The 15702-nt window shown below is 43.9% G+C and overlaps 1 long non-coding RNA gene and 4 other non-coding genes across 8 annotated transcripts; 3 read left to right on the forward strand and 2 right to left on the reverse strand.

Annotated features, from left to right (window-relative positions):
- Positions 1-1518: 1518 nt before the first annotated feature.
- Positions 1519-1600, reverse strand: TRNAL-UAG (transfer RNA leucine (anticodon UAG)). Its single transcript has one exon. It is a non-coding gene; the product is annotated as a tRNA-Leu (tRNA).
- A 3790-nt stretch (positions 1601-5390) lies between these two features.
- On the reverse strand, positions 5391-13931 carry LOC118551868 (uncharacterized). Of its 4 annotated transcripts, none has more exons than XR_013440618.1 (4): positions 13244-13931; positions 9322-9549; positions 9097-9202; positions 5391-6131 (listed from the first exon to the last, which is right to left on the reverse strand). It is a non-coding gene; the product is annotated as an uncharacterized LOC118551868 (long non-coding RNA). The 4 variants fall into 4 exon arrangements; XR_004925284.2 differs by having other exon boundaries at positions 12230-13931; XR_004925283.2 differs by having other exon boundaries at positions 12021-13931.
- TRNAT-UGU (transfer RNA threonine (anticodon UGU)) lies at positions 13116-13188 on the forward strand. The gene has a single exon. It is a non-coding gene; the product is annotated as a tRNA-Thr (tRNA).
- A 426-nt stretch (positions 13932-14357) lies between the features above and the next one.
- On the forward strand, positions 14358-14448 carry TRNAY-GUA (transfer RNA tyrosine (anticodon GUA)). Its single transcript is given in 2 exon segments — positions 14358-14394; positions 14413-14448. It is a non-coding gene; the product is annotated as a tRNA-Tyr (tRNA).
- A 1181-nt stretch (positions 14449-15629) lies between these two features.
- TRNAP-UGG (transfer RNA proline (anticodon UGG)) lies at positions 15630-15701 on the forward strand. The gene has a single exon. It is a non-coding gene; the product is annotated as a tRNA-Pro (tRNA).
- Position 15702: the final 1 nt, after the last annotated feature.

Consider the following 15702-nt stretch of genomic DNA (forward strand, 5'->3'; position numbering starts at 1 on the left):
AATCTTTGTCACCTTGTATCAGGGAAAGATTTTTTTAGATGCAACACCACAAGCATGATCCATAAAAGAAAAATGTGATTAATTGTACTTCATCAAAATTAGAAAACTTTGCCCTTCAAAAGGCACTGTTAAGGTATTGAGAAGACAAGCCACACAGTGGGACATAATAGTTGCACCCTCTGTCTTTAAGGATGATTTTGCCTCCGAGAGGACATTGATAATGTCTGGAAACATTTTTAATTGTCATAACTGGGGCAATGTTACTGGTATCCGGTGGGTAAAGACCAGTGATGCTACTAAACATCCTACAATACACACGACCCCCAATCCCCACAGTAAAGATTTATCCAGTCCAAAATGTCACTACTGTTGAGGTTGACTAGAGTAAGAAGCCACATGGACAATCTTTAACTCTTGCCTCCTTTAGGGCACAGGCCAGTCAGGTTCCAACACCATTTACTAGAATGAGCCCGTAACTCCTTCTTGAAGTCCTGAGGAGGGGACAGTGCCTGGATTCAAATCTGTATGCAGTATGTATTCAAATCTGTATGCAGTATGTATTCAAATCTGTATGCAGTATGTATTCAAATCTGTATATATGTATCATAATCATGCCCAACGCACCCTTTGGGTACCAAAGGCTGTACACATACATGGGGCAGGAAAGGCATTGCCCTCAAAGGCCAGAAAGTGAGAATGTTTCTTAAAGAGCCCTAATTCTGACTTCAAACCCATCCTAGGACTCTTTTTGAGCTAGGTGGGAGTCGGGGTGGTCTTCCTTGCCTGGCTAAGCCTGGTTGTTGAATCACTTCCCTGAGCTGGTGAGCAGCCGCCTCCCTCAATGATTAGCTTCCTGATTAACACATCCTTGCTGTCCTGTTGGTGGACTTGGAAGGAGAGACAGAAAGGGGGGTGGGGGTGGCGTAGTAGTGCGGTCCCCAGAGGCAAGTGGAAGGAGAAATAAGACAGAACACCCTATAGGTAACTCATTAGGGGTCTGAGAGGCAGCACCAGGGACCACAGGGACACTTTGGGCGCTGTGTGCAACTGAATTTTTTACTTCGGCTCTGAGTGGGACTGCCGAATTTTTTCAAGTTAACTCTTAGGAGCAAATGATGAGACAAAGGCTCACTTCACTCCCTGCTCCCTTCTATGCACACCCTTACCGTTTACTGCACTTTCAAAGTTATGTCAAGATCCCAAAACTCTCTCTCCTCTCTAGAGTGCCCCAGGTTAAATGCCATCCCTTTGGCAAGCAAGGCCTTATTCTCTCCCTTCCGAACAGAAGGGGGATCGAGGATCCGGAGGAGTGTGTCTTTTACGGATCAGCTTGACTTACGAGCTGCCTGTCGGTAAACTGAGTCATTCATTCACTAGTCGCATTCCGTCGGTCTAGAGCCGCGTATTCAGAAAATTCAGATATTGGAGTTTGAGATTTGGTCAAAACCCGCAGGAACCTACACTTTTATTTGAAGTGAAGATGAAGGCTGTGACTACTTATGAATAGAAACAAAACCCTGGCAGCGGTGGGATTCGAACCCACGCCCCCGAAGAGACTGGAGCCTAAATCCAGCGCCTTAGACCGCTCGGCCACGCTACCAAACCCGCAAGGGAGTTTTGTCTACACTTCCAATCATATCTTTCTGCTCTTTTTTTTCAGCGTTGTTTTCTGAACCTCCAACTGAGACCAAGACTGTAGATATTGCCAAAGGACCCTAAGGAAGAAATTCTTCCTCCCTCTCCCACCCCCCACCCCGGGACTCCAACCTGCATCCGCCCAGCCAGAACAGCTCTTCTCACTCCAGAAGCTGAAGGGAAAGATCTTTAAAAACAAACTATCCGCTCCGGAAGCGAAGCTCTTGGGATCTAGAACGTAGGAGCACTCCGAAGACAGGGGTCGCGTCAGCTTCCTCCTGGCGCCCAGTAAGCGCTCAAAAAGTATTTATTGAACGGAGGAATGAATTCCTTTTCACTCCAGATCGCTTTGGGGTGGGGGTGGGGAGGGTGCTGGTGGTGTAAAGAAGACCAAAGCTGCAGTCTGCTAAATTTTGAGTTTGATGCTTTTCAGTTCTGAAGCCAGAAAAGAAGTCTTGGAGCCTCCAGGAAGCGTAGGACGTGAGTTAAAAGGACCGAGAAAAAAGCTTGACTCCTAGTCCCCTTTTGCTCCTTGAGACCCACCTGCAGATAGGCGGTGCCAGTCTATGCCCGCTCGCTAGTCTTGGCGGAGCAGAGTCTGCAGAGGCTTCCTCCCCCAATTCTGCTTGCCGGAAGAGAAGAAGCCTGTCTCAGGGTGGGTGGATTCCTGCGGCTGGGAAGCTTTCAGTACCTTTCTTTAGAACCTATAATTCTTCGTTTCCCAGAGAGGTCCCCTTTCCCCTGCGCAGCTGTAGCCCCGTGGCGGCTGTTATTACTGGCGACTGGGGAAGGAGTTGGCTGGAGACACCCTTACCTGGGAACAGAGCCCAGATTCTGAGCCCACACTGGGGCTCCTAGCACACAGGATTCCTGAGAACTCAGCGTGCTCCCGCTCCTCATCCTCCCCAGAAGCCCAAGCCTGCAGGCCCCTGGTGAGGAGCATACGAACAAGGCCAGAATGGAGGAGAAAAATAGATTCTCACCTCCTCTCCTCTTGATACAGGGGAGAGTAGCCACACCTCAGTTCTCCATACTTTAGCGTTTCTGTCTTAGGGCCCACCAAACTTGGGATTTCCATGCACCTTATATGAAAAGAATTCTTGCTCTTTTTGATTGAAACCAAGTGGAGATTACAGAACGCCAATATGCTGATGTGTCTCTTTTGCTAGTGTGTGACAGAAGCAGAGAAATTAATTCACAGTTACTGCCCAGACTTCAGAGAAAAACAGGTGCCTTTCTCAGCCAAAGCTGGGGGATGTGGTTGGAGGATGTTTCAGCCAATCTGAAGGCAGAAATTGTGGCTCCCTGATGACATCCAATCACATTTGGATAAAATTATTTATTTGATAAAATTAAAGATATTTGGGGACAAATTTACACAAAGAGCTTTAAACAGGGAGGTTGTATATGTTTATGCTTTATATTTCCCTCTCTCTTACAAATATCCAGTCTCGGGCAGAGAAGAAGCACCCAGACCTGGCTTACTTTCTTAAAAATAGACAATAGTCATTGTCTATCTTAATCAATTATGCTTCCCAAGAGAAGGGAAAAATAATCCCATGATGGTATTGGGAGGTTCTCAGGACACATGAAAGGGATTTTCCCCCAGATCTTCCTGTGTCCCTCCCTCCCTCCTCAAATATACAGAAGTCCTAATACCTCAAAATGTGAACTTATTTGGAAATAGGGTCTTTACAGAGGTAATCAAGTTAAAATGAGGTCTTTAGTGTGGGCTCTAATCCAATATGACTTGTGTCCTTAAAAAAGGAGAATTTTGGGCATAGAGACAGAGATCTCTTTCTCAAACCCCATAAATTTCAACATAAAAGTGAAGGGAGAGGGATGGGAGAGCAGTGCTAACTCTGAGATGTTCTGTGGACTCTCAGAAAAAGAACTGCAATGCATTTTGAAGGGTATAGGTGTAGGCATATTGGGACCGAGGTTCCCTACTGGTGTGGAGACAAATAACTAAAGAGAGGTGGGCAGGGTTTAAAGCATAGAGCAGTGGTTCTCAAACTTTAGTGTGCACCCCAATCACCTGAGGGCTTGTTAAAGATGTTGCTGGACTCAACCTCTGGAATCTCTGATTTAGTAAACCAGGGGCCTGAGAACTTGCATTTCTAATAGGTTGTTAGGTGATGCTGATGTTACTGAACCAGGGACCATGCTGTGAGAATCACTGCCATAAAGATCATTTTTGTATTTTAGACTTCTGATAGAAGTGAGGAAAAAGAATTGAGGAAGTCAAAAGATCTGCAGACCTCTTGGGAGCAGTGCCTAGGGAAGATGTGTGCTCGATGTGACAGCAGTGGGAATAAATGAGAAGTCTTATTTATAAGTGAGGGAGAAAAGCCTGGCAAAATAGGACATTCTCCCAATACTGGAGAATGGTAGTGGCCAGTTTACCACTCTTGGGATGCCAATAGAACTTTGACCTATGGATGCCCACCTCTAGAGATACTAGAGGTCTCAAATGAGCCACACAAAATGGATTCAAATGGTGCTATCTTCTGAGGTCTCTGGCCATGTCTATTTGTCCTGCTGGGCATGACATAATGATGCAAGTGTGCAGGAGAAACTAGGAGAAATGCTTGCAGCCTTACCCTCTCCTGGACCATTTGGAAAGCTCTGTACATGTCCAAAATAATCGCCCGAGGCCCCCCCAGGAAACTTGCTGCTAAGAATCTTTCTCATCTGTGAAAGAAATTCAGAGACTTGAAGCCTGGGAAGCCTGAGGTCCCAGAACAATGCAAACTGCAAGATCTCAGCCCAAGAATACAGAATCTCATCCACCACTATGTGGTTTCTTTCTTGTTTGACTTTCTTTTTTTTTTTTAAAGATTTTATTTATTTGACAGAGAGAAAGACAGCCAGAGAGGGAACACAAGCAGGGGGAGTGGGAGAGGGAGAAGCAGGCTTCCCGCAGAGCAGGGAGCCCGATGCGGGGCTCGATCCTAGGACCCTGGGACCATGACCTGAGCCGAAGGCAGACGCTTAACGACTGAGCCACCCAGGCGCCCCCTTGTTTGACTTTCAAGAGTAGAATATTTTGTCTCCCGATTTCAAAGACTTAACACAGACCTCTGTATGACTATTGGGGCAGAGATCCTACAACTGTGCTCAGTATTCAAAGAAAACAACCAAATTATAAATACAGTTTATATTTACAATCTATTTCACTAGATTTTCTAAGTCCAAGTATATATATATTTTTAATCATATCCACTCTTTGGGCTTAGACAAGGTGGAGTCCACATCCTTGATAGTAGTATGCTGTACTTGCACTCTCCTTTGATCCTTGATCAGAGACCTAAGGGTGTCTACCAGGATGTACATCCTATCGTCCTCCACTCTATCAACTGAGCTACCAAAAGATGCATAGTAAAATTTGTGGAAAATATCTTTAGGAATCTATCCAGTTTTTTCTCACAATCACGTATTGGTTACTTACTGTGTTGATTAAATCTTTTAGGTCCTTACTGATTTTTTGGTCTACTTGTTTAACACCTACTGAGAGAGGATTGTTAAAATACCCAGTGATGACTGTGAAAAAAATACAAATAAATATCCAGTGATGATTGTGTATTTTTCTATTTCTCCTCTTAGTTCTGTCAACTTCTGTTTCTTATATATCTTATTCTTACAATGCTTTTTATATTTGCTTCTTATATTTATTTTTATCTTATAAAACATATCTTTTTATCTTTATATCTTACAACAACCTGTGTTATTAGATACAGAGAAATTCAGGAATATTGTGGGGTTTTTAAATGGAATTTATTTGTTAGGGCAGTTTCAGGTTCATAGCAAAACTGAGTAGGAAGTACAAAGAATTCCTGTATACCTCCTGTCCCCACACATGCACAGCTTCCTCCGCTATTAACATCCCACACCAGAGTGGTGTATTTGTTACAATAGATGAACCAACATTGACACATCATTTTTACACAAAACCATAGTTTACATTAGGGACTCTTGTGGTTTCACATGAATTTTAGGATTGTTCATTTCTATCTCTGTAAAGAATGACATTGGGATTTTGATAGGGATTGCCTTGAATCTGTAGATCACTTTGGGTAGTTTGGATATTTTAACAATTTTAATTCTTCCAATCCATGGACACCAGATGTCTATTTATCTGTGTCTTCTTTAGTTTCCTTCATTAATGTTTTATAATTTTCAGTGTATAAGTCTTTCACATCTTTACCTAAGTATATGTGTATCTATATCTATAAATAACAATTTTCCTATAACTTAAGAGTTGGTTCTCTTTTATCACAAAGACTACTTCTATTTCCTCTTTCCTCATGGCAGTATATCAAGTATTTGAGCATGGTGATGATGTCCCTCAAGTTTTCTCTTTTGCATATCTAAGATCTTCGGTTCCATTAAACATTCTTCCTCTAATGTGCTAGCCAGCCAGCCAGCCAATCAGTCCTCCGCATTCCTGGTGGTTCACCTGGCATATGCCTGAGAGCAGTGCTTACAAAATCATCCTGATAGAAAGAAAGGTGGACAGTCGTAAGCTGTGTAAGGAGGAAGATATCAAAGTCAAAAGGACAATAGTGGGAAGTCTGAACAGAGGTAGCCAGAGAAAGCTTTTACAGAGACCAGAGTAATCTTCAGGTGACATTTAAAGGAGCTATGGAAGGCAGAATAAGTCAGCAAGAATTCCTGGGCACTGTGCAAGGGTTTATAGGGTAGGGCTTGACTTTTCAATCCTTAAAAGGTTTCCTTTAGAACACAAGCAATCAATTTTGTAGAGAGTCAGCTGAAACCCTTCCTTAGCCTATTGATGGAACCAGTGGCTCAAGGATAGCTATACAATAAACACTACTGTGCCCCTCCTCTGGCTGAGCTATCTATGGATCTATGCCACATTTCCCCACTTTGTGTTTAGGATACTGCCAGGTTTGAGTCTCTTAATAGATGGGACAGAACAGTCCTACAAGTTTGTTGGGTCCAAAAGGGGGGCAAGGGGCACTAATGAAATGCAGAAATGAAGTCTTGGGGAGTCACTATTGTTTTTAGTGTCACAAGGTTGGATCTTACAGGTTTGAACCCTGGCCCTCTGGTGCCCAAAGTGAGAATCATGTGTAATGAGAATCCTATCATGAGCCAAAGGCCTGAACAGCCACATCCTTTGAAGGACATGCATTTTCATTGAGACCCATCCCAGGCAGTTTCTGGTAAGTCTTGTGATGTCCTTTATACACTTTAATTACTCTGATCCCCTTATTACCCAGTCTTAGTTTCCTCACACTCTGTTAAAAACATGAAATCTCTTGCTCAAATCCTGCAATTAAGCTCACCCTGTTTGGGATTGAAGGCCATTCCATCCCGGCCTAAGAAAAGCAGAGTCTTATAGAAGCTGTGAGTCCAAGAAACCTCCTTTTAGCATCCCCGTAGCCTGTCCTACTTGCCAAGACCTGAGAGCATCCAGATGCAGCTCAGATCACACCCAGTGCCGCTCAGTCTAAAGAAAAGCCAAAAGATGAGTGGCACTGGTCATCCACTTAGCAGGACAGAATGAGACTTCTTTTAGTGGAAAGTGTGTTTCCTTGGGAGTCTGAAACCATGCACTGGCTGGAGAAAGGAGGTTAGAAAGTTTTCAGAGGAAACCTGCCCTAGCAAGGCTGAATGCACATGCCATGTTAAACTGATTCTACCTAGTGTTTGGCTGAGGACATTGCCTTAGAGATTCTCACTCTCAATAGGTAACCTTATGTTTATGTTTAGGTAACTCCTCCCCTTTTCTGTATAGATACTCTGTGTGCTGGTATCTGGCACACCATTTAGTGACCACATACATAGGAGAATTGACACCTGAATTCAGATTGGTTTCCTAGAATTTACACTTACACTGGATGAGAGCTGGAAGGCCCTTGAAGATTTTTAGTGCTTGTTTACCAAGAATTCCAGGAAGAGGAAAATAAAAGATTCCATGGTATTCCAGATTTCTGTGGGTTGAAATCTCCTTTTTTTCTCTACACATGCCTCTGCATTTGTTTGCTCTCCATTTCAAATACTTATTAATGCCCTGATATGTGCTGATCACTTTGTTAGGTATGGAGACTCAGAAGTATGAATCATACAACTTTCCCCTCAAGGAGCTGAGGAATAAACTAATGCATATGATTCTTAAAACAAAATGAACTTAGTAGTCTATAGCTAAGTACACTAGAATCTCCTTCCCTTTTTCTTTGCCTTCTCATTTGTTCTTTCTTTGTGTCTTTTGTAGCATTTTCAAAAAGATGGACATCGGTGGGGTGCCTGGCTGGCTAGGTTGGTGGAACATGTGACTCTTGATCTCAGGGTTGGGAGTTCAAGCCCCACATCTCTGGTGTAGAGATTACTTAAAAATAAAATCTTAAAAAAAAAAAAAAAAGATGGGCAAAGGAATAGATAGGAAACCACAACTTAGAAGTAGCTCTGGAAAATTAAAAAATAAAATTAAAATGTGTGCTATCTTTTGACAATCTTTCATATAAGATGAAGAAATATGGGAAGGAGAACAGAAAAATTTGACAATTTCATAAACAACTGAATATATGTTGAAGGGGTAATGTCAATCTGGATGCTTACTTCTAGGTGCCATGGGTCACCTCCATTATACCTGTCTTATTCGGTATCTTGAGAGTGGGAGTGAAGAGGAAGGAATGGTAAGGATAAAAAAAAAAGTATCATGGGTTTCAGAGGAGAGAAGAGATGAAATCTACTCTGTAAACAGCAAAGGCATTGTGAATTTTATAAGAACATCGAGATGGGTTTTCTAGGATAAGTAGTGTTTGACAGGTATGGTGAAATGAGAAATCATTCTAGTTGATGAAGCAAATGGTCACAACTGAAAAAGGTGTGAGTTCTATTTGGGGAATTATAAGTGGACTGGACAAAGATCTGTTGGCAATTTACAGCAGTCATTTGGTAAATGTTGATCTAAATATTAGAAGTTAAAAGCAGTAAGGTAGAGAGACACATACTGAGAGTACTTTAGTGTAGTTGAGAGTCTTTAAATTGAAAACAATTTTTGCTAAAATAAAAAAGGAGGATTTCTGTGATAATCCAGGAAAATCTCATAGATTCCAAAAGTGGAACACACTGAGGCTTCTGGAGTGGGCCATAGCTAGGGACTTAGAAGGTGTCCGGGCTCCCTTTCTTGATATCACCCCTCCTTGCGCTTTGGCATGCTCTCGCTTGTGCTCTTTCTATGGTAATGTTTTCTCTGCTTCTCAGTTCATGTGGTGAAATATGATTGATGTTACAACTCTTACAACTCTAATTTCCTTTCTAGTAATTGTGGGCTAATTAATTTGGACCGAACTCCTTGAAGAAAAATGATAAAAATACTGGATAAGATTTTACCAAATCTTAAAAGCATCAAAGTACTAAAATGGTAGCAAGCAACTACTAGGCCAGAATCTAAGCAAAAGATGGAATCTGAGAGGTAAGGGAAGCACTGACCTTTGTAGCTCTGAAGACATTTGCTAATTACTGCAAAATTGGGCTATAGTTTTGGCGGACTCTTTGGATGGGAGAAACAAGAGGAACAGATGTCAAGATCCAGCACCTACCCAAAATGGAAAATCAAGTAAGACATTCTCCCCAAATATTAAGTCTAATATTAATTTAACATTAATATTAAAGAGCTATTCGCTTAAGGCAAGGATGAACAAGAAGTAAACCTACCTCTATCCTCCCACTTCCAATAACTGTTTTGGAGCTCAGCAGAAATCAGCTGAGCTTAGCAAGGAAAACTGGAAAGAATGAGCTTTCAACTTTTCCTCAGAAGCTGTGACCACAGGTCTCCATTCTCCCCGATTTGCAGTTTGGGTTTAACATCATCTTGAAGGCTCAGGAAATGTCTGGCCAATAACTTTTTTTAGGATCCTTTTGGGTTGATAGTGCTCTAGATGCCTGGGAGAAACAAAAGATATACATATATATATGTATGTATTATAATATATATATTTTTTCAGGAAGTCACCTTCATCTTTGCCTCAAAAATTCACTGCATATAATTTTCCCAAGACATTGAGCAGTGCACAAAGATGACCAATTATACAAGGAAACAAAGTAACATGAGTAAGAATCAAGTAGAACAATAGATAGAATAATATTGGGATTATCAGTTATACATATTAAAATGAATATAATTAATGTGTTTGAAGAAATAGAAGACAAGCTGGTGAATATCTGCAAGGAATAGGAAATTCAACAATTTGACTTAACTGTTGGTAGGATTATAAACTAATACAGCTGTTATAGCAAACAGTATGGAGGATCCTCAAAACAAAAACAAAACAAAAAACAAAACCAGAACTACCATAAGATCCAGCAATTCCACTTCTGGGAATACATCCAAAGGAAACAAAAACACTAACTTAAAAAAAGATACCTGCGTCTGCATGTTCGTGGCAGCATTATTTACAATAGCCAAGATATGAAAACAACCTAAGTGTCCACTGACGAATGAATGGATAAAGAAGTTGTGAGATATATATATATATATATATATATATATATATAATGGAATATTATTTAGCCATAAAAATGAAGAAATCTTGCCATTTGGGACAACATGGATGGAACTTGAGGGCATTATGCTAAGTGGAATAAGTCAGAGAGAGAAAGACAAATACTGGATAATCTCATGTATATGTGGAATCTAAAAACAAAAACAAAAAACAAAATCATAGAAAAACAGATCAGATTTGTGATTACCAGAAGCAGGGGTTGGGGAAAGGGTATAGGAGAGAGGTTGTCAAAAGGTACAAAGTACTTTTTACAAGATAAATAAGAACTTAAGTACATGTAATGGACAGCATGATGACTACAGTTAACATTGCTGCATGATATACATGAAAACTCTTCAAAGATTAAATCCTAAGAGTTCTCATCACAAGGGAAAACTTTTTTCTTTTGTTTTTTTTATTTCTCTTTTTATTATATCTATATGAGATAATGGATTCTAACTAAGCTTATAGCAGTGATCATTTCACAATATATGGAAGTCAAACCATTAGGCTGTACACCTTATTTTTTTAATTTTTTAAAGATTTTATTTATTCATTTGACAAAGAGAGAGAGGGACCACAAGCAGGGGAAGCAACAGGCAGAGGGAGAAGCAGGCTCCCTGCCGAGCAGAGAGCCCCATGTGGGGCTGGATCCCAGGACCCTGGGATCATGACCTGAGCCAAATGCAGATGTTTAACTGACTGAGCCATCCAGGCGCCCCTAGGCTGTGCACCTTAAACTTATATAGGGATGTATGTCAATTATATCTCAATAAAACTGGAAAAAAATGTTGGCTTCATAGTTTTGAAAAAGAATCAGAACTTCTAGAATTGAAAATTACAGTTTATAATTACATTGACTCAGTGGGTGGATTTAACAGCTGATTAAACATACCTGTAGCAAGCATTACTGGATTAAGAATATGTTATTCAGAATGCAGCATGGAGAGACAAAAAGAAAATATGGAAGAGAAGGTAAAAGAAATGAAGGGCAAGGTATGAAGGTTTAACTCCAGTTTCATAAATAGAGAAAGAAAAATAAAGCAAAACAACACTTGAAAAGCTGACCACGAATTTTCCAGACCTGAAGAAAGATAATGATCTATGGACTTAAGAAATCCCATATCTCACCACTGAAAAAATATGGGATTTCCCTATGGTATCATTCACTCCTGTTTTATACATCTAAATTGAAATCTTCCCTGGATGAATCTAACTGGTGGAACCTAGGTCACATGCCCACTCCCAGCTGCTAGCTGGGAAAGCAAATTTTCTAGGACAGACTTACTTATAATATGTGAAATTACCAAATGTAAGGACAATATTCAAAAAATATTGGACATCCACTCATAGGACAAATGCCCGCAACAGAGTTATTCAACTCATGTTCAGGCCTCAGCAGTTTTCCTTTTGTACTCTCTTCCTTCAAGAGCCCCTAACTCTTAGAGGCTCTAACTCAATGGATAATTTATGTAATTTGATCTAACCATGATTTACCAATCTTATGGACTTCTAGACACAAGAGTATTCTGGCTATTGTACAATTCCCATAAACTCCCCCAATCTCACTTCAAATCCAGCCTACCTAAATCCTTGCACTTCATCTTCTGCCCTTTCCAGGTACCCATCTCTCCTTTAGACTTTCTTTTTTTCCCTGCAAACATCATCTTGCTTTTTCAAGGCATAATATTTGAGAGTCCTCCCTGACTCTTTCATCTTTATCATCTCTTACTTACTCTTTATTCATATCTAACTTCAGCCAAATCTGCCTTCCCTCTAGTTCCCTCATTCCTTCCTTCCTTTCCAGGTCCATAACTTGACCCTCTTGCAGCTTTATTTGAGCGTCTGCACCATGGCTAATCTCTGATGTACCTCTGACTCTGGTTTCTCTTCCCTTCAATTCATTCTGCATATCCATGCCCGGTGAGTTTCCATTTTCAATTTTTTAAAAATTTAAATTCAATTAGCCAACATAGAGTACATAGAGTTCTGATGCAGTGTTCAATGTCCAGTTGCAATTTTTTAAAGGGTGTAACTTCATTCCAGAAATCTCTCAGTCCCCTATTAACCTGACTTCTTACCTTCCCTTATTTCCAGGAGGGCAGATATCTGCCCCAGCTGGTGTTCTGCCTCCGCTCCTTAAGCCTCGGTTTTTCTTTCAGACTCTGCTCATACATTTTCTTCTACCAGAGATCACTCGGCCCCCAAACGTGTGTCTTAACCTCTCAAGTGCAGCTCAAACCCCACCCCCACCTGAAGGACTGCCTCTGTGAAGGCTCACACCGCAAATCTGCGAAGCTTGGCTCTGTCCACCAGCCGCTCACAGCAGGCACAGCTACTTTTCACTGTTCTCTTTCATAAAAACTAAAGTTTTCTTAATCCACAAGACTATGACAGGGACTTCAAGTTAAAGACCGTATCTGATGCCTTGTTCCTAGTGCACATCCCAGCACAGAATTGGGAGTTCAGTGTTTGCTGCATGAAGGAATGAATTAAATAACGAATTAACAAATGCTTGCTCTGGCGCAGAGACTCGAGCTGTAAGAAAGGTCCCTACACATAAGGAACTTGAAGGAAGTTGAAAGTCGGTGGCTATCCTGAGTCAAGGAGAAAATCAGTGGGAAGGCCCAGTTTCAGCGGAGAGACCTGTGGCAGTCAACTTCCTCTACGCCGCGTCTCTCCTCTTAATTTTTAGACTGCGGCCGGGGGCGGAGGGAGGGGTGAGGTGGACTCTGTGTTATAATGTGTTGGGTTAGGCAGAGTTCTGCAATCTTAAAATAGTGGTGGCTGTTATCACTGGCCCTCATATTGCGTTGTCCCTAGCAAGAGCCTGCAGACCAAATTCCAACAGTAAACAGATTGAAACGAAGTTCGGATTTTGTCTGCTTCTTACACTTAATTCCTCTAACAAAGACCCAGCATAAAAACTTTCCTTTTCAAAGAAAGAAGCAAGATGCTCGTCCGCGAGGCCCTATAGCTCAGGGGTTAGAGCACTGGTCTTGTAAACCAGGGGTCGCGAGTTCAAATCTCGCTGGGGCCTTCCATCTATTTCTTATCGTTTTAAATCCTTACTGGACAACCCCCCTTCCAGTAACCTTAACCCCTGCGGAAATTCGGTTCATGTATCGTCTCGCCGCAGTCCCGACTACCCGAGTAAACCACGCTGAGCGGATCCGCTTCCTCTTACGCGCTACTGCGCAAGTGCGGCTCTGCTGCCTGGATTGTGGCGGAGTCCATTACAAACTGCGGGAAACGCCGCCTGCCTCCGCGGACGCCCGGGCGGTGCCGACCCGCCGCGAGAGCCCTTCCCGAGGGCCGCCGGAGCCCGAGCCGGGCCGAGGGCGGTGGGGGAAGACCATGGAGTCGAGCCCAGTGTCTCGCTCCGCACAGGCTTGGAGCCCAGAACAAGCTCCACTCCCCAAAGGGGAGGAGGCCCTCGGGAGAGAGTAGGCTGTCCAGCAAGGTTTCCTGTTTCAGCCGGTTTTCGAACACTTCACTATCCCAGCGGGAAAACGAAAGTCGAGACTTGGGTCACTAAGTTTGTTATTGACTCAGAAGAATTGCGGCTTCCTCTTTGAAAAACCTTAAGATATTTTCTCCAGAAGTCCTTTCTCGCAGAAACATTGGGGTTACCCATATGTGCTATATTCCACATCCTCTCCCTCCCCGAGTCTGTGGACGTACAAACGGAAGAGAGTTGCGGTTCGCCTGTGCAAACGCGCCTGAATTCCGAGGCGAGCACAGGAAGTGAGGAAATGCGAAGAGGCGCGAGCCAGAGCCGGGAGGCCCGCCCTCTCTGCCTGGCGCGGGGCTGCGCGAGCGGAACTGTGTGTCCCACCGCCGCACTCCCTAGTTCTTCGAGGCCGAGGTGGCGGCTTCCACTCCACGCATACCACGTTGGGAGGTCCCGGGCCGCGCGCTCCCGAAGCCAACGGCCCCCCGGACGAGCAGATGCCCTCGCCCCGGCGGCCTCGTGATGCACGGGGTCTCGGGGTGCCTGTGAGGAGCCCACGGATTGGCCCCCCACCCCTCGGTGGAGTAGGGGAATCCAGCTCTAGAAGGGTTGTCCCCAGAACTGCGGGCGGGACTTTCTCACAAGCTGGCTTTGTGACTCTGCGATGTCCACCCGCCGGCAGAAGATCGTTTCTCACACGCCTCTATTTGTAGATGTCCTGAATAGGTGACTCTAGAGAGGTGCTTTCCATGCCCCCTTCGATAGCTCAGCTGGTAGAGCGGAGGACTGTAGTGCGCTTCCTGTGTAGTCATCCTTAGGTCGCTGGTTCGATTCCGGCTCGAAGGAGGAGCTGCAGTTTTGGGGTTTGCAGTCATCCAGGGAGCCGTTGCCCTACTTGTTTCCTCCGGGGCTCTTTGTCTTCTAGAGTCGACTTCTCCAGCCTCATTCCTGTGCCAAAGAAAACGTTTGAGCTCGCCAAGCACATGTGAACAAATGGATCCCGTTGGGCAGTTTCTTATATTGCGAGGAGGCGAGTGTGCGCCAACTTTGTTAGCCAATTGGAAGAATTCTAAGTTAACCTTCCCTCAGATGTTTCTTTTGGCTTCTAGTTGATCCTCGATTGCTGCCTGAAGTCCACGGTTCGGAAACCCGAAACCTCTCGTTGATACAGAACCTTATGCATAAACGCTGTGTGCGCATGTCTGCGCCATGCGGCCTGGGGGCTCCAGTTTGCGGAAGAAATCGCCGACACTGGGTCTCTCGTCCCGAGTGTCCGCCCCCCTCCGTACACACATCCATTACACGGCAGTTTTAGTTTATTTATCTTTTTGCACATATTTATAGTTCTACAAAAAAGATTTTGAGACAGAACAGGAAAGGGTAACAGGATTTGACGCGAGTTGGGGTGAGACTGGGAGAAAGAATTCCAGACCGAAGAAACAAGTGAAACAAAGGTGGGGAGATGGAACACTTGATTCTCCTTCGGGGGCCTGGACAATCCGAACACACGCCAGACTGGCGCACCTCCCACCGATTCCGGCTCCCGGCATTTTGATGCCCACCATTTTCCGCCCCTAGAATGTTAGGCTCGCGCGACGTAGTAGCAGCCTGACACGCTTCCCGCGCGTCCAGCCTGGGGCTCAGGACCCTCCAGCCTCGCAAGCGAGCTCCGCTCGGGTCCTCGCACTTCCGCCGCCTTCCTACCAGGCCCCCGCTAGGCTCGAGCTCGCGCCTAGAGCCGTCCGGAGGTGCTCGGTGGAGCTCACCCACGCGGCCTGCTGTCTGGAAACTGCCCCTCCTCACCCCATCCGGCCTCTGGAGGGGTCCAGGATGTGGATCGGGAGAATAAGCGAGGCTAGGACCCGAGTCAGGTTTCAAAAGAGTGAGACCTCATGAAGATGGGAGAAAGCAAAGCAAGGCAAGAAGTAAATGTCACAATGTGGAACAGAGCTCCGGGGCAGCCTGGCGGCCAACTGCAGACGGGAAAGTATTGTTTAGAGGAAACACAGGCACGCTTTTATGGCCGTGGCTCGTTGGTCTAGGGGTATGATTCTCGCTTTGGGTGCGAGAGGTCCCGGGTTCAAATCCCGGACGAGCCCT

Source organism: Halichoerus grypus, chromosome 8, assembly GCF_964656455.1.
Source record: "Halichoerus grypus chromosome 8, mHalGry1.hap1.1, whole genome shotgun sequence".
NCBI classification, from domain to species: domain Eukaryota; kingdom Metazoa; phylum Chordata; class Mammalia; order Carnivora; family Phocidae; genus Halichoerus; species Halichoerus grypus.